Source organism: Cibotium barometz, chromosome 45, assembly GCF_041138505.1.
Source record: "Cibotium barometz isolate CiBa-2024 chromosome 45, ASM4113850v1, whole genome shotgun sequence".
Taxonomy (NCBI): domain Eukaryota; kingdom Viridiplantae; phylum Streptophyta; class Polypodiopsida; order Cyatheales; family Cibotiaceae; genus Cibotium; species Cibotium barometz.
The window spans coordinates 13,695,682-13,719,813 of NC_141090.1; the positions used below are offsets into that span (position 1 = coordinate 13,695,682).

Genomic DNA, 24,132 nt, shown 5'->3' on the forward strand with positions numbered 1-24,132 from the left:
AGCAGCAGGCAAGACATTTATGCCTTGAATCCTCAAAAATCAGCTTGCAGTCAAGGGGCTTTTGCCCAATTTCTGTTCGGGACTGTTGTATGCAGTGTACGGGACTGTAAAAGTCTGATTTTCACTCATTTAGACAGCCAGGAGAGCATTTATTGCTATTGTACCTGCTGGTACAGATTTGGCACAGCTTTGTGCATGTTTTGGCATGGTTGTACACTGTTTTGAGTGACCAAAAGGTTCAATTTCAGCTGCTGAAATTGCCGGTACAGGTTTGGTACATCATTGGTGAGCGCTTAGTACTGCTGTACAGTACTTTGGAAGGGCAAAAGAGCACATTCAAGGTGCTGTCCAAAATCTGCAGCAACCAGATTTTGGTGTTTTCATCACAAAAAGTGGGAGAAAAGTTGCATTCTTGCTTCCGCAGTGGGAGATAAAGCTTGGGAGAACATTTGTGAGCACTTTGTGTGCTTAGGGTGCAGTGTTTGCACATTTGCAGGGAGTCAGGCATTAAAGGTTGCATATTGCTATGGCAACCACAGGTGAGAGCTCTTCATTGCTTCACATCAAGAAGCTTGAAGGCTCGCATAATTATGATATTTGGCAAACCCAGTGCTACAATGTGTTGCTCCAGAAAAAGCAGCACAAGCCTATCAAACAAAGGGGTGTGATGCCCGCTTCTCTTACAGCTGAAGAGTGGGAAGATATGGATGAGCTGGCAAGATCTACTATCATGTTGTCTGTGTCAGACTCATTACTTTTCAGCATTCGTGAAGAGAAGACAGCTTGGGGAATGTGGCAGAGATTGCAGGACTTGTATGCCCAACAAAGTGCCTCAAGCAAAGTGTATTGGTTGAAGAAACTCATAGGTCTTCAGATGAAGGAAGGGGCGTCTATGACAGCCCATCTAAATGAGTTTAATGGTATTGTCAACCAAGTCATTAATCAAAAGTTGGCAATGGACGATGAGTTCAAAGCCACTTTTCTGTTATGCACTTTGCCAGAGAGTTGGGACACATTCAGGACAGCCACTAGCAATTCGAATGCTATGCTGTCATATGCAGATGTTGAGGGTGCTCTTCTTCAAGAAGAGATGAACAGGAAAAACAACTCTGTTGGAAAGTCCAATGCAATGAATGCACGTGGGAGATCCCAACAAAGGGGGAAAAGCCAAGAAAGGGGAAGGAGCAAGTCTCGCTCCAAAAAGGATTTGGAATGCCATTATTGTGGCAAGAAGGGACACATCAAAAAACAATGCTACAAATGGAAAAATGATCAAAAAGAAAAGGGAAAAGGCAAAGACAAAGAGAAAGATGAAGCCAAAGATGTAAAGCCAAAGGGCAAAAGTGGAGTCAAGATCGAAGAAATCAATGTGTCACATGCAGGTGGCAGTGAGGATGAGGTCCTCTTTACGTCTTCACTTGATGCCCATTCACTTCTTACAGGTGGTCATGGTATGCACTCATGGATCATTGATTCAGGTGCCTCCTTTCATGTCACAGGTTGCAGAGACTTGTTTGTCAGGTATACTGCTGGCAATGAAGGAGTGGTTTATTTGGGTGATAACCATGCATGCAAAATTCTTGGCAGAGGTGATGTGAGGCTTCTGTTTTCAGATGGCTCACAGCTTATGCTCCATGATGTCAGGCATGTGCCTGAGATCAAGAAGAACCTGCTTTCTACTGGACAGCTTGATGATGCTGATTATGTTACCACATTTGGTAGTGGAAAGTGGAAAATTAGTAAGGGCTCACTGGTTGTTGCCAGAGGCTCTAAGCTGGACACTCTTTACTTTATGCATGCAGGTGTTTGTCACCATGCTAATGTAAATGCAACCGAGCTGCCGGAAATCTCTATGTGGCATAGCCGGTTGGGACACATGAGTGTCAAAGGAATGGAGCAATTGTCTCGTTTGGGTTACTTGCCTTCTCTAAAGTTTTCAAGTTTTCAGTTTTGTGAGCATTGTATATATGGTAGGCAACTACAGTGCCCCCACAAGAAAGCTCTTGGACAGAAAGATGCTCAGTTAGAGCTTGTGCATACAGATGTATGTGAGATGCCTCAGCTTTCTTTGGGAAGGGCAAAATATTTTGTGCCTTTTATAGATGATGCCACACGCAAGGTGTGGGTTTATCCTCTTCGTTTGAAGAGTGATACATTCTCAGTGTTTCAGAAGTTTGTTGCTCATGTTGAGAATCAAACTGGCAAAACACTGAAAGCTTTGCGTTCCGACAATGGTGGAGAGTATATGTCCAAACAGTTTCAGGATTTTTGTGATGCTAAAGGCATCAAGAGGGAGCTCTCTACTCCTTATGATCCTCCACAAAACGGGACAGCAGAGAGGATGAACAGGACCATTCAGGAGAAGGTCCGTTCTATGTTGTCACATGCTGCATTACCTCATGGTTTTTGGGCTGAAGCTGTTATGACAGCCGTTCACCTTATAAACAGGTCACCTAACACGAGGCTTGGTGGGAAAGTGCTAGAGGAAGTATGGACAGGGAAGCCTCCGTCATACAAGCACTTGAGAGTGTTTGGTTGCGTTGCGTACGTGCACATACGCAGGGAAATGCGCACCAAACTTGATCCTAAGTCTCACAAATGCATATTCCTAGGATATGGTGACAAAGGTGAAATGGGGTATAGACTTTGGGATCCCATGAATAGAAAGATCATACGCAGCAATGATGTCATTTTTGATGAAACATGCATGTATAAGGAGCCTGCAAGGCAACAGGAGCCTGGCAGAGTCATCTTTGATGATGATGGACATCATGGACAACAACAAAGGGCTGTAAATCAGCCATTACAGCAGGAAAACCAGCCCTTAAATGGTGCTGAAAATGGTCCAAATGGACAGCCAGATATGGCAGAAGATATCCCTATGGATATACCACAGTTAGAGGATATACCGGGCATGATTTTTCAGCCTTATGGCATGGAACAGGAGCCACCAATGGGTGATATGCAGGCTGGACAGCAACCTGCAAATGATGGTCATTGGGTACGGAGGTCCACTAGACCCTCCAGAGCCCCTGACAGGTTTGTTCCAGGGGTTGACTACTTGATGCTCACTGACTGTGGGGAGCCCTCATGTTACAAGGAGGCTTTACAGAGGGCAGACAAAGCTCTATGGGAGCGTGCCATGAAGTCAGAGATGGATTCTCTGCATAAAAATGAAACATGGAAGTTGGTGCCTTTGCCTGCAGGCAAGAAGGTTTTGCCATGCAAGTGGGTATACAGGCTCAAAGTTGCATCTGATGCAAAGCCAAGATACAAAATGACCACACTTAGAGCTGTGTTAGCTTTGGTTGCACATGATGATCTGGACTTGATTCAAATGGATGTGAAGACTGCTTTTCTTCACGGTGATCTCCATGAGGAGATATATATGCAGCAGCCAGAGGGTTATGCAGTAAGTGGAAAGGAGAAGCTTGTATGCAAGCTGAAAAAGAGTCTTTATGGGCTCAAACAGGCACCAAGGGAATGGTATCATAAATTTGATACATTCATGAAATCTCAGAAATTCAGGAGAAGTGACATAGATCACTGCTTGTACACCAAAAAAGCTTTGGATGGCAGTCTATTGATCCTCATCTTGTATGTTGATGATATGTTGATTGCCGGGAAATCTCGTAAAGAGATGGATGCATTGAAAAAGAGGCTGCATGAGACCTTTGATATGAAGGATCTGGGTGATGCAAATCACATCTTGGGTATGCGGATACTTCGGGACAGAAATCAGCATGTGTTGTATTTGTCTCGGAAGGAATATATTGGCAAAGTTTTGCAGAGGTTCAATATGGACGGGGGGAAGAAGGCTAGTACTCCTTTGCCTCCATATGTGAAACTCAGTGCTATGGACAGCCCACAGTCAGATAGAGACAGGGCTGATATGGCCAAGATTCCGCATGCTTCAGCTTGTGGCAGTCTCATGTATGCCATGGTTGCTACTAGGCCTGACATTGCATTTGCAGTGGGAGTGGTTTCTAGATACATGGCCAACCCTGGCAAGAAGCATTGGGAAGCAGTGAAAGGTGTCATGAGATACCTAAAGGGCACACAGGATATGTGCATTTGCTTTGGCAAACAGGATGCATTAGTGCATGGTTACACGGATTCGGATTATGCCGGTCATCCAGATAACCGGAAGTCTACTACCGGTTATGTATTTACATTCACAGGAGGTGCTGTGTCATGGATATCCAGGATGCAGAAGTGCACTGCCTTATCTACTACAGAGGCCGAGTATATTGCAGCCACAGAGGCTTGCAAGGAGGCATTATGGCTATCTCGGTTAGTGGTTGATTTGGGCTATACAGGGGATATTCCATTGTTGCATTGTGACAGTCAGAGTGCCATTCAGTTGGCAAAGAACCCTGTCTTTCATGCAAAGACGAAGCATATGGATGTGAAGTATCACTTCATCAGAGAGGTGATAGAGAACAAGCAAATTCAGCTTGTTAAGATTCATACGGATGACAACCCGGCTGATCTGTTGACGAAGAGTTTGCCTCCGGAGCGGTTTGCTCATTGCAGACACTTGATGGGCATTGGATGAGGCCATTTTCAGCCTTGATATGGTCTTGTATATTATCATGTACATGCTGATTTTTTCTTTTCCTTTACTTAAGGGCACTTTGCCTTTAAGTGGGAGGTTGTTGGGGTAAAGGCGTTATGCCCACCCTTATAGTGTGTACAAGCCCATAAGTTATAGTACATAGTACACTTAGTACTTTTAATGTACTAAGTGCACTATGTGTACTAGTGCAATATACATGTGTGATAGGGGAGTCACACACTCATGCCTCATGAGTTGACTTATCCCCACAACTCTCTCTCTCTCTCTCTCCCTTGTGCTTCTCTGTGTATGTCTCCCATGAATGAACTCTAACCCTAATTTCTTCTCTCCCATCACATATTTGGAGGACTTGAACCCTAGTGTCTACGAGAGGATGAGCCAGGCTCAAGTACGAGAGCGCATGATTGTGAATGGTGACGAAACAACAGTTTCATGGTCATCCCTCTCCAGGTGTATGAGCCTGCTGGTCAAGTCACAGTGACTCTTACGAGTCCTGCATCGACATTCTACTCCACCACACTTTTGAGAGAGAGAGAGAGAGAGAAAGGGATGGTCAATTTTCAGCCAAGGAGAGAGAAGTGCCAGCTGCAATAATGAGATTTAAAAAAAGAGAGAGCCAAGTAGTCGTGGGAGAGGTTGGTGGAAGGAGGTGGGATAGGACACATGGCACCCTCCTTTTAATGAAGGTGGGCAGCTCTATAAGGTACCCCCTCATTAAAGCATCCCACATATTGGTTTTAATGGGATAAAAGGGTGCCCAAGGCTTGGATAGGCCATACCTTGGTCCTTGGGCCCGCAGCACTAGCCAATGGTTGGCCGGTGCCCAACTTAAAAGAATGTGAACTGCTCAGGTTATAAAGTCTTCAGAGAAATAAACAAAGGTTTGAATGAATACTTACCACCTGCTCACATGCCACAAACCATGTCACAATATAGGGCATTCACACGATTCACAAATGGGTGTCCCCTGCCTGTGAACTAGACATGTCATAGGCAGCAATCTCACGAAAACAAGTCCCGCAAAAACTGTTTCAAGCATGCAGAGATGCGTGCATTAGCATTATGCAATGGGGCTATCTCTCGTTCCTAGAACCTGTAAATGCAAGTCTTCCCAAGCACGGAACTGGCTCAATGGGAAGCATAAACTGGGATCCCTAATAGTGGGTTCCACGTCCTGGCCACACTACGGGTGACACGAGGCCTGGCTGTGTCCTAGCCTCAATACGAGCGACACGGAACTCCATGGCCTCCCGTACCTTGGCACGAAATAGGGGAAGACCACTTGGGCGAACTAATGTTGACTATTTCTTGTAGGGCTAATGTGACTGTTGAGGATGTTGTTAGGTTGTTTATTCGGCACCTCTTTTCGGCAGGCAGTAACTTACGAGACATGTAAGCTACTGAATGACCATTTTGTTGCAATACACCTCCAATGCAATGTTACTCGCATCGGTGATCACTTGAAATGGTTCGTCCCACGAGGCAAGGGCTAAACAAGGCGCTTCTGATAAAGCCACCTTGAGGTTCTGGAGTGCCTCCAACTGTCATGTGCACAGTGTGTATCTACTGTGTGCTACACGCGCGCAAGACTAGTTTTGAGGCTTGGGGAAGCTTGGAACTAGGCAGGCTGATTGACAAGCTGAGTTAGGGATATACTAACGGGCGGGCACCCAAGTATGGACGGACGAGCGCCCAAGTGTGGACGCCCGATGACCGGCCAAGAGCCTATAAAAGGGTGGCCAAGGTTAGTTATTGGGATATAGAGAGTCTCGCAAGTTTGTGAGAGCTCTATGGTCTTGGAGCCTGGATTTAGTGCAGACGTGCACCTACTTTACGCAGCCGAGGCCGGCAGCAATCTCGAGGCCCGCGAGGGCAGCTTCGTGGCGGTATGGGACGTCGCGAGGAGGAGATTGGTCGGTACGTCAACCTAGTTAGCTCAGCTCGTGGCTCGGTGGGGACAGCCAAGACTGTGGGCTCGCCCACGGCTGTCATGGTTGGGAGGTGAGTCAGGCCTGCACCCCCTTGTTTGTTTGTTCGTTTGTTTGCACGATTCGAGTCTCGAACCGAGAACGATCAAGAGGAGATCCGTGGGGATTTGACAGTGGTATCAGAGCATACCTCGTGAACGAGCAAGTCGGTAGGTAGAGAAGATGAGGTCGAAGAAAGGTATGTGTTAAAAAAGCTTGCTGTTTTTCTGTGCATACTGCTGTTTTCAGAAATAGTATGTGTTTTTCTTCATCAAAGAAACCCATGTTGATGGGGATGGTAGATGGTAGGGTCGTTGCTTTGCAAAGAAGAGGAGAGTTTTGTTTGTGCAGTCGCATGAACTGCAGGGAGAGAAAACAGAAAAAAAGCATGGTTTGCTTTTCGCGAATGAGAGAGAGAGCACGTGTGAGAAGGTGGATACGCTGGCAGGTTTGTGCGCTGGCAGGTGATGTTGGTTGGCTATCCAAGGCTGGCAGGCGAGCGCATGGGCCTGCGTAGCCAGGCGGCCAGGCTTGCATAGCCAGGCGGCCAGGCCTGTGTAGCCAGCCCAGGCAACGCCTATACCAGGCGGGTAGGTGCCCAAGCCAAGTACGGCCGGCACCCAGGCCCATGTGGCCTTATGGCCAGGCCTATGAAAGGATGGCGCAAGCGCAACTTGCCGTGAAGGCACCAGCAGCGAAGGTGACGACAGCCAGCACGCCGGCGGCTAATCCAGGAGGAAAGAGAAAAAAAAAACAAGGAAAGTACACTTTTTTTGGGCTTTCGTTTTTTTCGTTTAATTTTTTTTTTTTAAGTTTAAAAGTCATCTCCTCCAAGGTTTAAAAGTGTTTTTTTTTTCTTAAGAAACTAGAATATATATATCCATATATATATATATATATATATATATATATATATATATATATAATTTAAAAAAAAACACAAAAGCAAAAGCAAAAGCTAAGGATAGCTTTTGGGGATTTTTAGCTTTTGGGGCTATCTTTATAAACCCCTTAAGTGGGCTTCTTGCCACACATCTCTCAAGTTTTCAAGCTCTCAAGCTCTCAAGTTCACTCGCACTTTTATTGTGCAAAGATCGAATTTTCTCTCCACGTACCCTCTTCACGATGTCGACCCAAGAATCAGAGTTGGAGCCCCTTGTGGAACGCAAAGGCTTGCCGGCTACGGAAGGTACCGATGCCGATCTTTTTGACGATTTTGTGTCAAAATCAGACTTCCAAGAGTTCAAAGTAGCTCTCGAAACTCCTTCAACGGAACGTCAGGCACAAATCGCAGCCCAGATGCAAGCTTTGCAGAACTCCATCGCTCTATTGACCTACCCTCTCTACTTTTTCGGGAATGGATACCTTGGCCTCTGCTTTAGGCCCCAACATTACTCCGGAACCGTTCGGGGGCGAGCAAAAGCAGCGCACCAAGGAGATCGTGGACACGTGGCTACATAAGTGGCAAGTTGACTTTCAGTTTCATCCATATGATGATGGAAAGAAGATACAGTTAGCAGCAGGTTTCCTGTCCGGCAAAGCTTTGCTTTGGTGGAAGGAACTCAACCCTAAGCCAATGACTTGAGCACAATTCGAAGACGTCTTCAAGAAAGAATTCCTCAAGAAAGAGGATGATTATGATGTTGTTGCCCGGTTTTCAGCTTTGACCATGACCTCGCAGCACCTCACTTATGAGGTCTACCTCCAGAAGTTTAGGGACTTGCAGATGAAAGCTACAAAGATGGATCCCACTACTCTTTTGGGGTTCTTCGTAGGGTAGCTGGTTTACTAGACTCATACCGTTTACAGGTAAAAAATAACAAATGCAAAACATTGGACGAGGCCATTCATTTAGCTCGTATCTATGATGATACAATGGTCTCTTCCAAGTCGAAACCCGTTACCGAGCAGGGAACAAGCATAAAAGAAAGTTCTCCGCACCTATGGCTAACACGACTGAAGGAAAGTCTTCGGACCAATCTTCGAAGAATTCAAGTTCGACACCAGCAAAGAAGAAACGACTCCTTAGGGCTTTAAAGCTCAAGAAGGAAGAACGTTGTTTTATCTGCGAAGAAAAAGGACACATGCGTAACGAGTGCCCAAAGCAAAAGGGTACCAAGACAAACGCAGGACCCAAGCCAAAGGCAGCTAACCAGTTGTCTTTGACAGGTACGTCAATTACTGTACTTTCTCGCCCTAGTACTTGTTCTGTTCTGATTGTCTGTTCAATTCTAAAGTATTTGGCTTGCATGATCTTCTCCGAGTTTATGGAGAAGTGAATGGCCATAAGATTCACATTCTTTAAGACCCTGGCAACTCACACAATTTTGTTAACTACAAACTTGTGCAGAAATTGAGTCTTGATACAACACCCAGCGATCATACCTATGAAGTACGCCTACCTACGGGAAGACAAGTTTGGGATCGAAAGGTAGAGATGCTTCCAATCCAGATTCAGGACTACAAAGACACTCTGGAATGCTATGTTATGCATCTAGAAAATGTAGACTTGTTATTAGGGATTGAGTGGTTTAAGACTCTTTAAGTCCAGATAGATTGGTCTAGTCATATTTTTTCTTTTCAGCATAAGGACACCAAGTAAAGTATTTTAGGTGATTGTATTCATCTCTCTCAGGGACCTCTTGTAAATACAATTGATTTTGGAAATATAATGGATTCTTCTTTATATACCGCTTTCCATTGTGTATTGATTCCACTTTCTTCATTTCTCATGGACGTAAATTAATTAAGTGTGTTTGAAAGCAAAGAATTACAGAAGATACAGATCCCGGACATTAGGTCTAAGATTCTTAAGGAGTGTCACGATGCCCCTTCTACTGGACACCCTGGGGTACACAGGACACTATCGTTAGTGAAACACACTTTTTATTGGCCAAAGATGAAAGGGCATGTAGAAGATTATGTTCTCAAGTGTCAAATTTGTCAGGCAAATAAAGCTGAACGCTTTAGACAGGCTGGGTTGTTGCATCCTTTGCAAATCCCAGGTAATAAATGGGAATGTATTTCCATGGATTTTATCACCGGATTGCCAAGAACACATCAAGGCCACGATTCTATTTGGGTTGTGATAGATCGCTTGACAAAAATGGCTAGATTTTTACCGACCCGAAACACTATTACAGCTACGCAACTAGCACGGCAATTTATCGAGCAATTGTTTAGACTGTACGGGTTACCGCAGGACATAGTCAGTGATAGGGACTCTAAGTTTACGAGTGATTTTTGGAAACTTGTTTTTGAGAAGTTGGAAACAACTTTGAATTTGAGTTTCTCTGATCATCCTCAATCTGATGGCCAGATTGAAAGAGTGAATCAGATTTTGGAGGATATGCTTCGAGCATATGTATCCAAAAGACAGAGTTCATGGGAGGATTATCTTCCTATGTTAGAATTTGCATATAACAGTACTAAGCATACGAGTACATGGTTTAGTCCTTTCATGCTTATGTATGGTTTTCAACCTAGATCACCTGTTACAGTAGGATTCTCAGGACTTCAGCATGATGCAGCACGTAATTTTTTGCAAGATATGCAGGAAATGTTACAAGTTGCGAAGGAATCTATTAGAAGTGCTCAAGACTGAGACAGGTTTTATTCTAATAGACATCGTTCACCCAGAGAGTTCTCTGAAGGAACGATGGTGTATTTGCGAGTTCCGAAAGATTCCGGGACTTTACGGACAGGTCGATCTCCGAAATCAACCCCTAGATACTGTGGACCATTTCGTGTTACACGACGGATTGGTTCAGTTGCATATGAATTGGATTTACCTTCTCATGTGAAAGTTCATCCTGTATTTCATGTCAGTAGACTTAAGGAAGTACTGGGTGGAACAGATCAGTTAGTTACTCCTCAAGAAATTATAGATGTCGAGGACATGACATTTGTTCCGCACGAACCTGAAAAGATTCTTGGATTTCATGAACGAAGTGAATGGGAGAGAAAAATTAGGGTTAGAGTTCATGTGGGAGACATACACAGAGAGAACATGAGAGAGAGAGAGAGACATATGGGGATAAGTCAACTCATGGGAATAATAAGTGTGTGACTCCCCTATCACACATGTATATTGCACTAGTACACAGTGTGCACTTAGTACATTAAATGTACTAAGTGTACTATGTCCTATAACTTATGGGCTTGTACACACTATAAGGGTGGACATAATGCCTTTACCCCAACAACCTCCCACTTAAAGGCAAAGTGCCCTTAAATGAAGGAAAAGAAAAATCAGCATGTACATGATAATATACAAGGCCCTATCAAGGCTGAAACTGGCCTCATCCAATGCCCATCAAGTGTCTGCAATGAGCAAACCGCTCCGGAGGCAAACTCTTTGTCAACAGATCAGCCGGGTTGTCATCCGTGTGAATCTTAACAAGCTGAATTTGCTTGTTCTCTATCACCTCTCTGATGAAGTGATACTTCACATCCACATGCTTCGTCTTTGCATGAAAGACAGGGTTCTTTGCCAACTGGATGGCACTCTGACTATCACAATGCAACAATGGAATATCCCCTGTATAACCCAAATCAACCACTAACCGAGATAGCCATAATGCCTCCTTGCAAGCCTCTGTGGCTGCAATATACTCGGCCTCTGTAGTAGATAAGGCTGTGCACTTATGCATCCTGGATATCCATGACACAGCACCTCCTGTGAATGTAAACACATAACCGGTAGTAGACTTCCGGTTATCTGGATGACCGGCATAATCCGAATCCGTGTAACCATGCACTAATGCATCCTGTTTGCCAAAGCAAATGCACATATCCTGTGTGCCCTTCAGGTATCTCATGACACCTTTCACTGCTTCCCAATGCTTCTTGCCAGGGTTGGCCATGTATCTAGAAACCACTCCCACTGCAAATGCAATGTCCGGCCTAGTAGCAACCATGGCATACATGAGACTGCCACAAGCTGAAGCATACGGAATCTTGGCCATATCAGCCCTCCACTATCTGACTGTGGGCTGTCCATAGCACTGAGTTTCACATATGGAGGCAAAGGAGTACTAGTTTTCTTCCCCCCGTCCATATTGAACCTCTGCAAAACTTTGCCAATGTATTCCTTCTGAGACAAATACAACACATGCTGATTTCTGTCCCGAAGTATCCGCATACCCAAAATGTGATTTGCATCACCCAAATCCTTCATATCAAAGGTTTGATGCAGCCTCTTCTTCAAGGCATCCATCTCTTTACGAGATTTCCCGACAATCAACATATCATCAACATACAAGATGAGGATCAATAGACTGCCATCCAAAGCTTTTTTGGTGTACAAGCAGTGATCTACGTCACTTCTCCTGAAATTCTGGGATTTCATGAATGTATCAAATTTATGATACCATTCCCTGGGTGCCTGTTTGAGCCCATAAAGACTCTTTTTCAGCTTGCATACAAGCTTCTCCTTTCCACTCACTGCATAACCCTCTGGTTGTTGCATATATATCTCCTCATGGAGATCACCGTGAAGAAAAGCAGTCTTCACATCCATCTGAATCAAGTCCAGATCATCATGTGCAACCAAAGCTAACACAGCTCTAAGTGTGGTCATTTTGACCACTGGAGAGAAGATCTCCTCAAAGTCCACACCATATTCCTGCTTGAAGCCCTTAGCCACTAACCTGGCTTTGTATCTTGGCTTTGCATCTGGTGCAACTTTGAGCCTGTAAACCCATTTGCATGGCAAAACCTTCTTGCCTGCAAGCAATCCATCTCTGACTTCATGGCACGCTCCCAAAGAGCCTTGTCTGCCCTCTGTAAAGCCTCCTTATAACATGAGGGCTCCCCACAGTCAGTGAGCATCAAGTAGTCAACCCCTGGAACAAACCTGTCAGGGGCTCTGGAGGGTCTTGTGGACCTCCGTACCCAATGACCATCATTTGCAGATTGCTGTCCAGCCTGCATATCACCTATTGGTGGCTCCTGTTCCATGCCATAAGGCTGAAAAATCATGTCCGGTATCCTCTAACTGTGGGATATCCATAGGGATATCTTCTGCCATCTCTGGCTGTCCATTTGGACCATTTTCAGCACCATTTAAGGGCTGGTTTTGCTGCTGTAATGGCTGATTTACAGCCCTTGGTTGTTGTCCATGATGTCCATCATCATCAAAGATGACTCTGCTAGGCTCCTGTTGCCTTGCAGGCTCCTTATACATGCATGTTTCATCAAAAATGACATCATTGCTGTGTATAATCTTTCTATTCACGGGATCCCAAAGTCTATACCCCATTTCACCTCTGTCACCATATCCTAGGAATATGCATTTGTGAGACTTAGGATCAAGTTTGGTGCGCATTTCCCTGCGTATGTGCACGTACGCAACGCAACCAAACACTCTCAAATGCTTGTATGACGGAGGCTTCCCTGTCCATACTTCCTCTGGCACTTTCCCACCAAGCCTCGTGTTAGGTGACCTGTTTATAAGATGAACGGCTGTCATAACAGCTTCAGCCCAAAAACCATGAGGTAACGCAGCATGTGACAACATAGAACGGACCTTCTCCTGAATGGTCCTGTTCATTCTCTCTGCTGTCCCGTTTTGTGGAGGATCATAAGGAGTAGAGAGCTCCCTCTTGATGCCTTTAGCATCACAAAAGTCCTGAAACTGTTTGGACATATACTCTCCACCATTGTCGGAACGCAAAGCCTTCAGTGTTTTGCCAGTTTGATTCTCAACAAGAGCAACAAACTTCTCAAACACTGAGAATGTATCACTCTTCAAACGAAGAGGATAGACCCACACCTTGCGTGTGGCATCATCTATAAAAGACACAAAATATTTTGCCCCTCCCAAAGAAAGCTGAGGCATCTCACATACATCTGTATGCACAAGCTCTAACTGAGCATCTTTCTGTCCAAGAGCTTTCTTGTGGGGGCACTGGAGTTGCCTGCCATATATACAATGCTCACAAAACTGAAAACTTGAAAACTTTAGAGAAGGCAAGTAACCCAAACGAGACAATTGCTCCATTCCTTTGACACTCATGTGTCCCAACCGGCTATGCCACATAGAGATTTTCGGCAGCTCGGTTGCATTTACATTAGCATGGTGACAAACACCTGCATGCATGAAGTAAAGAGTGTCCACCTTAGAGCCTCTGGCAACAACCAATGAGCCCTTACTAATCTTCCACTTTCCACGACCAAATGTGGTAACATAATCAGCATCATCAAGCTGTCCAGTAGAAAGCAGGTTCTTCTTGATCTCAGGCACATGCCTGACATCATGGAGCATAAGCTGTGAGCCATCTGAAAACACAAGCCTCACATCACCTCTGCCAAGAATCTTGCATGCATGGTTATCACCCAAATAAACTACTCCTTCATAGCCAGCAGTATACCTGACAAACAAGTCTCTGCAACCTTTGACATGAAAGGAGGCACCTGAATCAATGATCCATGAGTGCATACCATGACCATCTCCTGTAAGAAGTGAATGGGCATCAAGTGAAGACGTGAATAGGACTTCATCCTCACTGTCACCTGCATGTGACACATTGATTTCTTCAATCTTGACTCCACTTTTGCCCTTTGGCTTTACATCTTTGTCTTTGTCTTTGCCTTTTCCCTTTTTCTTTTGATCATTTTTCCATTTGTAGCATTGCTTTTTGATGTGTCCCTTCTTGCCACAATAATGGCATTCCAAGTCCTTTTTGGAGCGGGACTTGCTCCTTCCCCGTTCTTGGCTTTTACCCCTTTGCTGGGATCTCCCACGTGCATTCATTGCATTGGACTTTCCAACAGAATTGTTCTTCCTGTTCATCTCTTCTTGAAGAAGAGCACCTTCCACATCTGCATATGACAGCATAGCATTCGAATTGCTAGTGGCTGTCCTGAATGTGTCCCAACTCTCTGGCAAAGTGCATAAGAGAAAAGTGGCTTTGAACTCATCGTCCATTGCCAACTTTTGATTAATGACCTTGCTGACAATACCATTAAACTCATTTAGATGGGCTGTCATAGACGCCCCTTCCTTCATCTGAAGACCTATGAGTTTCTTCAACCAATACACTTTACTTGAGGCACTTTGCTGGGCATACAAGTCCTGCAATCTTTGCCACATTCCCCAAGCTGTCTTCTCTTCATGAATGCTGAAAAGTAAAGAGTCTGACACAGACAACATGATAGTAGATCTTGCCAACTCATCCATATCTTCCCACTCTTCAGCAGTAAGAGAAGCGGGCATTACACCCCTTTCTTTGATAGGCTTGTGCTCCTTCTTCCGGAGCAACACATTATAGCACTGGGTTTGCCAAATATCATAGTTATGTGAGCCTTCAAGCTTCTTGATGTGAAGCAATGAAGAGCTCTCACCTGTGGTTGCCATAGCAATATGCAACCTGTCAATGCCTGACTCCCTACAAAATGTGCAAACACTGCACCAAAAGCACACAAAGTGCTCATAGTTGTTCTCCCAAGCTTTATCTCCCACTGCAGAAGCACAAATGCAACTGTACTCCCACTGTATGTGATGAAATCACCAAAATCTGGTTGTTGCAGATTTAGGACAGCACCTTAAATGTGCTCTGTTGCCCTTCCAAAGTACTGTACAGCAGTACTAAGTGCTCACCAATGATGTACCAAACCTGTACCGGCAAGTACAGCAGTTGAAATTGAGATTTTTGCTCACTCAAATCAATGTGCAGCCATGCCAAAACTTGTACAAAGCTGTACCAAATCTGTACCAACAGGTACATTAGCAATAAATGCTCTCTTAGCTGTCCAGATGAGTGAAAATCAGACTTTTACAGTCCCGAACACTGCATACAACAGTCCCGAACAGAAATTGGGCAAAAGCCCCTTGACTGCAAGCTGATTTCTGAGGATTCAAGGCATAAAAGTCTTGCCTGCTGCTTTGCCAAGCTCAACAAGCATAAAATCTTGAAAAGCCCCTTGATTTAAGATCAATTTCTGATCATACATGGTACATTGACGCACATGGAGGCATCCAGAGTCTTCACGATGCTTCCCCTGGCCACATATACATCCAATACATGAAAGCCCTTTGATTTACAGGCACATTGAAAGCTTGTCAGGCATCAACACATTGCCCAAAGCATCAAATGCGATTGCCTGCATGCAAATCAATCCAATCGGCACAAAAGCCCCTTGATTTGCACTGCAATTTGCTGCAATTTTGCCCAAATGTGCGATTTCTCACATCATACAGCATGTATGAATGCTTAATTGCACAATTACATCAAAAGTCCCAAATTTTGACATCCAATTTCTTGCAAATTGATCCTGATTGTGACCAATGTCACCCAATTTTGCCAATTTTGTTTAAAAATTGAGCAATTTGGCACCTGTACCTGCTCAATTAATGATTGTACCTGCTCAATTGCAAATCCCAAAAAAAAAATTGAGGCAAATACCTTGTAATTTCTGATTTTTCTTTTTGTTGCAGGAAAAGGGGTTGATGATGCTGCTGCTGTTCTGGTGAAGGACTCCTCAGGCGATTTCTGATTTCGGGAAAGAAGGGGGTAGTGATGATGCTGCTGTAGCTGCAAACCTTTGTAGTCGGGCTTGGGCAGCCCTCTGCGTTGCCTGGTTGGGCAGCGTGGCTGCTGCTGGGCAGCTGCTGCTCTGTTGCTGTAGGCGCCTAAGATGCAGGCGCTTGGAGGTAGGCGCACGGAAAAAAAAAAGGGATGAAGCCGACTGCAGAGGCGCCCGCACTTCGATCTCTACGCTACGCACAACACACTTCACAGCATGGCAGTTGTCAATACCGTCGCCGTCTGCTCCTCGTCCGTTAGTGAACCGTCGAAGCTAGACTGTAACGCCCAACGCGTTTATGCAAGCGCACGAGCTCAGCTGCCTTGTGGTTTTCTACGCGTAGCTCTGCCCGTCAACACCTAGCGTTTAGCTCTGGGCGCCTCACCTGCTGCGAGCGCTGCTGCCCTGTGGTGTGACGCCTTGTGGCCAAGAGTCTGACGTCTTGCTGCAACTGTCACGCTGCCTACGACTTATTCGCTACCTGCTGTGCAGCGCTTTGCTGCACTGCCTGTCATGGCGGCTGCTGACACCTGCAACACCCAAGCTAGCCGCTATCTGTAAGCACCTGCTCCACAGCCTGAAATGCAACTTCAAACTGTTCACATGGAACACCCTCACAATTTGGATAAGCTCTACTTGCCGCTGGGAGAGGATCAAGACAGCTACCTAAGCTCTGATACCAGTTGAATGGGAGAGAAAAATTAGGGTTAGAGTTCATGTGGGAGACATACACAGAGAGAACATGAGAGAGAGAGACATATGGGGATAAGTCAACTCATGGGAATAATAAGTGTGTGACTCCCCTATCACACATGTATATTGCACTAGTACACATAGTGCACTTAGTACATTAAATGTACTAAGTGTACTATGTACTATAACTTATGGGCTTGTACACACTATAAGGGTGGGCATAATGCCTTTACCCCAACACGAAGATTGTGTAATACGCTTACCACGGAATACAAGATCAAGTGGAAGGATCGGGTTGAGGAGGACGCTACTGTCAGAAGTCATCTCCTGTCTAGATTTATACACCAGGGCCTTTGTTGTGGGTGTGCCCGCACTTATCAGGTGTTTTATCATTTTTCCTCACTCCCCGCATTTTTCCCCTATTTTTTCCCATTTTTTCTGAGGCTTGGGAGGCAGCCCTGAGGCGGCTGGAGGATCAGTAGCTGGCCGACTGCCTGGACATCAGTCGTGGACCTCTGTGATGCTGGCTGACTGGATGTATGCAGTCGTGGGCTTGATCTGCTGCTGGCCAACTGTTGATGCAGTCGTAGAGGCCTCTTCAGCAGGCCGACTGCCTATCTGGGGGCATATAAATAGGCCCCCAGCCCCCATACCTTATTTGTATCATATTCGGGATCTTCTTGTGTATATCAGAGCAGAGTTACACGCCTACATCTCTCTCTCTCTTGTGCTGTTTTTCTGCTTGCGTTTTTGCTCGTGTTCCTAGATCTGGTCATCATCTCCGCTGTGTATTCTGACATGGTATCAGAGCCCTAGGCTCTAGATAGGTCTTGGGATTTGTGTGAGCAAGAGGGGGACTGTTTTGTGGCTGATTGGTGGACTGTTTTGGGCTGATCGGGAAGAGGAGAAGCAAGAGGAAGGCGGGCTGATTTGCTGGACAGCCGCTTGCAGGTTTTAGTTCTTCTTTGTTCCCACCCACCGACCCTTTTCAGAGTACATCCCCACTATGGCAGATCTGTTTGAGATGGCCGAGAGACATGTGAAGATCCTGACACTCCCCACGTTCCCGGTGGACCGTCAGTTAGACGGGAGCGACTACGGCATATGGAAGGTTATGATGGAATCTGTTCTGGAGTCTTACGACCTCGCTGATTTCGTCATTGTTGGGGTTCCACGGCCGGAAGTAGAGGAAGGGGAGTTACCGTCGACCCGAAAGGACCGGAAGGCTCAGACACACATGTGGGATCGTGTCAACGCCAGGGTCCGTTCGTTTATTTTCCTCAACTGCACACCACAGGTAATCAATCATGTAAAGCACATGACGCTGGCCAGAGGTATATGGCAGCATTTGGCTTCTCTTTACAACAGGGTATCGCCCATGAAGAGGATTTCCTTGGAAGTACAGATGCGGGTTATGAGCCCTGCAAAGTCGTCGACGATGCGGAAGCATATTAACAAGCTGCAGGCTCTTCAGCACGAAGTTCTTCAGGCTGGGAAGGAGATATCGTCAGAGGACATGGCCATCACGTTGCTGTCACACTTGCCCTCTTCATACTCAGCATTTTACTCGTCTTTGATTACCAATGGCAGGCTCAGCACCATCACGTGGGAGGAGCTTGTGCCCATGGTCCTGGACCAGGAGGAACGATTCACGAACCCTCCTCAGGGTGGAGGTTCGGAGGCCTTAACTGGCCAACGATCGAAAGGCCGTAACTCGGGCAAAGGGAAGGCTTCATCGGAGAAGTCTTCTGAGAAGAAGTCCGACGCTGACCGCGAGAAACTGAAGGCAGAGAGGACCTGTAATGATTGTGGCGAGAAAGGTCACTATTGGAGGCAGTGTCCCAAGTGGAAGACCGAGAAGGGTAAAGACTCCTCAGCAGCAATCATGAAGACTCCGGCTTTTGTGCACCTGGAGGTGATGGACACCGATGCTTCACTTTCTTCAGGCAGGGAGGAGATTGGAGGACTCTCCACAACGGATACTCGGGAGTGGATTCTCGATAGTGGTGCTTCCAGGCACATGACTCCTTCCCGTTCCGGTTTTCAGGATCTCTGCAGGTGTTCTGGTCATATTCTTACTGGTGATACGTCCACTATCCCAGTTCACAGTGAGGGCAGGATGGAGATAGTTCCCGATGGCAGAGGGGGGAAGCATTCCTCCCAGGTGTTGTATGTTCCGGCACTTGGTTTTCATCTATTGTCAGTGCATCAGGTTTGCAAGACTGGCGTACAGGTGGAGCATTTTGTTGCTCTCCGGGGCAAAGCAACAGGCCAAGTGGTTTGGGAAGGCGGAGTGGAGAATGGAGTTTACAAGCTTTCAGCACTCTCTCCCCCCCAGGTCCTCAGGTTTGTGATGAGTGGCAGTCTGGTAATGGCCACTTAAGTGTGGATACGCTGCAGGTGCGGGCTTTCCGGGACCAGATGGTGGATAGCTTGCCAGTAGATGGCAGCAGTTGGCAGGAACTTTCCTGTACTGATGTTGGTAGTTCTTGTGTTCGTGAGTCAGAGGAAGCTGAACAGGTCACTTATGCTCTGATGTCTCGTAGTGTTCGGGACAAAGAACCTCCAGTAGATGAGGATGTTCTTTCCACGGGGACCTTTCGGAAAGCCAAGCAGGTGGCAGGTGATTACTTGCAGAAGGAGGTGGTTTCTCCAGGCTTTGTGGTTCCGGATTCAGAGGGGGTGGTTGACAGGTTTCATCGGGTTTCCAGGACTTGTTTTTGCACCGTAACAGGTGTTGATCCTTGTGAGCAGTGTGATGCCTTTTTGACTCAGAAGCTGTATGGTTCATTGATCTGGTTGATGGACACCAGATTGGACGGGAGCTTCCTGATGAGGCAGTTGAGCTCATGGTTGCAGACGTCTCTTTGGGAGGCAGGATTGCGTTTCCTGTGGTTTCTGCGGCATGCGGAGGATCAGAGACTCTTGTACACAGGAGGGGGATTGTTGGATGGAGTCCGACTCCGCGGTTGGAGTGACTCGGTTTGGGGAGGAGATCCGGACACGAGGGGATCTACTTCAGGCCCAAGAGCAGTTTTACGAAGCAGTTGGAGACAGTCTTCTTTTGCCTTGTCGAGAACAAATGCAGAGTACCGGGCTGTTTGTGATGCTGTTTGTGAGGTAGTGCGGATGCAGAGGTTGCATTGCAGGTTTGGGCTTCCACTGGAGGAACCCATGGTCATCCAGAGGCACTTTGTTCGTGAACAGATCGTTGCTGATGACATCTTGCTGGAGTTCTGTTCGACGGAGGACAGTACGGTGGACCTCTTCACGAAGTTGCTATCTCAGGATTTGCTCAGGCGGCACCCCAGCTCCCAGTGGTTGGTTACACAGCCAGGAGCTGAGAGGGGGTGTTAGAAGTCATCTCCTGTCTAGATTTATACACCAGGGCCTTTGTTGTGGGTGTGCCCGCCCTTATCAGGTGTTTTATCATTTTTCCTCACTCCTCGCATTTTTCCCCTATTTTTTTCCATTTTTTCTGAGGCTTGGGAGGCAACCCTGAGGCGGCTGGAGGATCAGTAGCTGGCCGACTGCCTGGACATCAGTCGTGGACCTCTATGATGCTGGCCGACTGGATGTATGCCAGTCGTGGGCTTGATCTACTGCTGGCCGACTGTTGATGCAGTCGTGGAGGCCTCTTCAGCAGGCCGACTGCCTATCTGGGGGCATATAAATAGGCCCCCAGCCCCCATACCTTATTTGTATCATATTCGGGATCTTCTTGTGTATATCAGACCAGAGTTACACGCCTACATCTCTCTCTCTCTTGTGCTGTTTTTCTGCCTGCGTTTTTGCTCGTGTTCCCAGATCTGGTCATCATCTCCGCTACGTATTCTGACAGCTACATGGGAGACATTGACTACTCTTCAGAGAGATTACCCTGGCTTTTTAGTGAGCTCACGAGTGAGCTCTTAGAGGAAGGGGAGTATGTCATGTGCACAGTGTGTATCTACCGTGTGCTACATGCACACAAGACTAGTTTCGAGGCTTGGGGAAGCTTGGAACTAGGCAAGCTCATTGACGAGCTGAGTTAGGGATATACTAACGGGAGGGCACCCAAGTATGGACGGGTGGGCGCCCAAGTGTGGACGCCTGATGACCAGCCAAGAGCCTATAAAAGGGTAGCCAAGGTTAGTTATTGGGATATAGAGAGTCTCGCAAGTTTGTGAGAGCTTAAAACCGGTCTATGGACACATAAAGCGGTAATTCATTCACAAATAACCTGGACTTACTCAGACACACAATCACAGAATCCTCGCTCCCTCGCTCAACAACACATTGGCCCCGAAGTCCGGCACCCCTTGCGGTATTTCTTTATCGTTAAAAAGTTGAAAAATACAAAGCACGAGTGCAACAGAGCACTCTACTTGCACCAGCTGAGTTTTACAAATTCTGGGAGAAATTTGCCAGCCTAACTGCACTAAAACTGTTCCATAACATCTCAGAATGAGTCCCAACTGACAGGCTCACTTCCATAGGCATCAAACTACCCAATGAAGTCCAAAACATCACAATTCAGCTTGCTGTAATTTTCTGCACAGACCTGTTTTCAGCTCTGTTTTCAGCCCAAATTAACCCTTGTACTGTCTTGGAAGACTTTAGCAAAGTCCTACTGCATTCTGGCATCAACCGGGCAACATAACAGCCCAAAAACAGCACCTAAACAGTGCTGAAACAGCGTTGTATTGAAGAGGTTATTACCCTCTTCCGTCCCTGCTTTGGTGTAGGAACTAACTACACCGGTTCCTGTTCAAGGAGGCAACTAGCCTTTGCATATAAGCATGAAATTCACACAACTGTACCTGATTTTATCTGATGAGAGCATTACCATAGTCTGCAAGAGAGAGAGAGAGAGAGAGAGAGAGAGAGAGGCTGTGGGGAGCAAGCTCAACCCTCAATAACAAGGGAGTGCACCACAATAGCTCTTTTAACCTGCAACAATCCACCATAATGGCTGCAAATGAGCCTCATTCAGCCCAAAATCCCACGCTTCCCCCTTCTCAATGTGAAAAATGCACATAAATTTGACACTTGGCACATTTTTAAGCCTTTTCCACATGCAATCTTCCAAGCTAAAAATCTCCTGATTGGTTCACACTCTCACAACAGTCCTTTGCCAGCTTTTGGTCCCCTTGACATTCTGCACAAACTGACGCAAAGACTTTTCAATTCCGACACTGCCCAAAATAACAGTTCCCTAGATTTTAGGGATGATGTCATCTACATTCCTTCTGGTCTCCTGACCATCTTTGACCACTACGGTCACTTCAGAATTTGCTTAGAATTCAAGATACATTCACATTTCGGTGGCGGCCACTTACTAGTGTAAACCAGCTTATGCCCTCATTCAGTGGCCATGTCCTGGACACTGTCATTCATCTTTGAGTGCAGTTCTCAGGCTTAGCCAACCACTGGTCCACAGTCCCACTGGCTGACCCATTCTGACATTGCAATGGCCCAAGCCCTTCCAAGAGATCCCGGGGGAAAACAACAGCAACCAAAGAGAAAGAAAAGAAAAATATATATATATTTATAAAGAAATGTAAATAAAGAAAACAACTGCAAAAAGTTTCACCTCCTGGTGACAGAGCTCTATGGTCTTGGAGCCTGGATCTAGTGCAAACGTGCACCTGCTTTACACAGCCGAGGTCGGCAGCAATCTCGAGGCCCGCGAGGGCAGCTTCATGGCGGTATGGGACGTCGCGAGGAGGAGATTGGTCGGTACGTCAACCTAGTTAGCTCAGCTCGTGGCTCGGTGGAGACAGCCAAGACTGTGGGCTCGCCCACAGCTGTCATGGTTGGGAGGTGAGTCAGGCCTGCACCCCCTTATTTGTTTGTTCGTTTGTTTGCAAGATTCGAGTCTCGAACCGAGAACGATCACGAGAAGATCCGTGGGGATTTGACACCAACGCTCGTGGAGTCATTCGAATCTTTTGCCTTCTTGTTTTCACTCCCTTTAGCAGATCGGTGAGATCTATCGAGAGATCAAAAAACTTGTCGATGTGGGTGGAATATGCCTGGCATATACCCACAAATGATCTAATGTCATAAGCTGTATGAGGTACTTCCCAGTTGACAATTTCGGCCACTTTAGCCGGATCAAGTCGAATGCCTTCAGCACTAATTATATATCCCAAGTAATGCACCTGGAACAAATAAAATTCTGACTTCTTTTCATTGACGTAGAGCTCGTTGCTTTCCAGCAACTTAAGGACTTTCTCCACATCAATGTCATGCTGCTCAACTGTAGCTGAAAATATGAGTATGTTGTCCAGAAATATGAATACACACTTTCTAATCAAATCTCGAAAAATACAGATCATCATGCGGTTAAATGTAGCTGGGGCATTCGTCAAACCAAATGGCATGACCACAAATTCACAGCGGGCCCGTTCTGTCCGGAAGGCTGTCTTGGGGATGTCCCCCTCTACAATCCGTACCTGGTGGTACCCACTCTTTAAATCCAGTTTTGAGAACACCTTTGCTCCATTTTAGCCTCTCGAGAATATAGTCAATTCGAGGCATCGGGAATCTGCTCTTGATAGTCAGCTTGTTGAGTGCACGATAATCGACACACAAACGGGAAGACCCATCCTTTTTCTTGACAAATAAGATCGGTGCTGCAAATGGCGACACGCTGGGGCGGATAAAGCCAGCTTGCAGTTGGCGGTCCAACTCCGATTCCATTGCCTTGTAAAGGCGGTACGGAAACTTGCTCGGGGGTTCCGAGCCTAGGAGGAGGTCAATCCTGTGATCCTCCGGTCTGGACGGGGGGAGCTGGGGAGGGAGACTGTCCCGAAGAAAAATCTTCTGGAACTTTTCATGGAGAACCGAGTACTTCTCGAAAGCATTGGCCACCGTCTGGGCTGCCTGGATGTAATCATCGCACACTGTGCGCCTTTCCTGACTGCTCGCTTAGCCTGTAAGTGGCTTATGAGCGGAAAGTTCGGAATCCCTGGCTCACACTTAATGGTCACCGGGGTGTTTGACACATTCCGATTGATCTGGAACGTGTGCTTGTCTCACTTGACATCAGGAAGAAACTTGTGAAACCACTGGATACCCAAAATTATGTCTGCTCCTACAAGAGGGGCAACCATAAAGTCACGCATAAACTCTATACCCTGAATCACTAACTTAGCACCTAGAGCTTCATACTTGACGCTCGTTGTCATACCTGTGCTAAAACCCTCAACCTGTTTGTCCACCGGAGTCAGGTCGAAACGGACACGCTTAGCTTCCTGTTCCGTCACCACATCCTCCGTGCTGCCGCTGTCAAACAAGACAACAACTCTCTGGCCACCTATGTAGCCAAAGGACTTGAGTAATTCGTTGCGCTCATACTCCTGGTCATGGGCACCCTTC

The 24,132-nt window shown here is 46.3% G+C and overlaps 1 protein-coding gene across 1 annotated transcript in view; it reads right to left on the minus strand.

Moving 5' to 3' along the window:
* The window catches only part of NRPB4 (RNA polymerase II, Rpb4, core protein), a 53,704-nt gene that overhangs the window by 26,669 nt on the left and 2,903 nt on the right, over positions 1 to 24,132 (minus strand). The gene's annotated exons all lie outside the window — the stretch shown is intronic.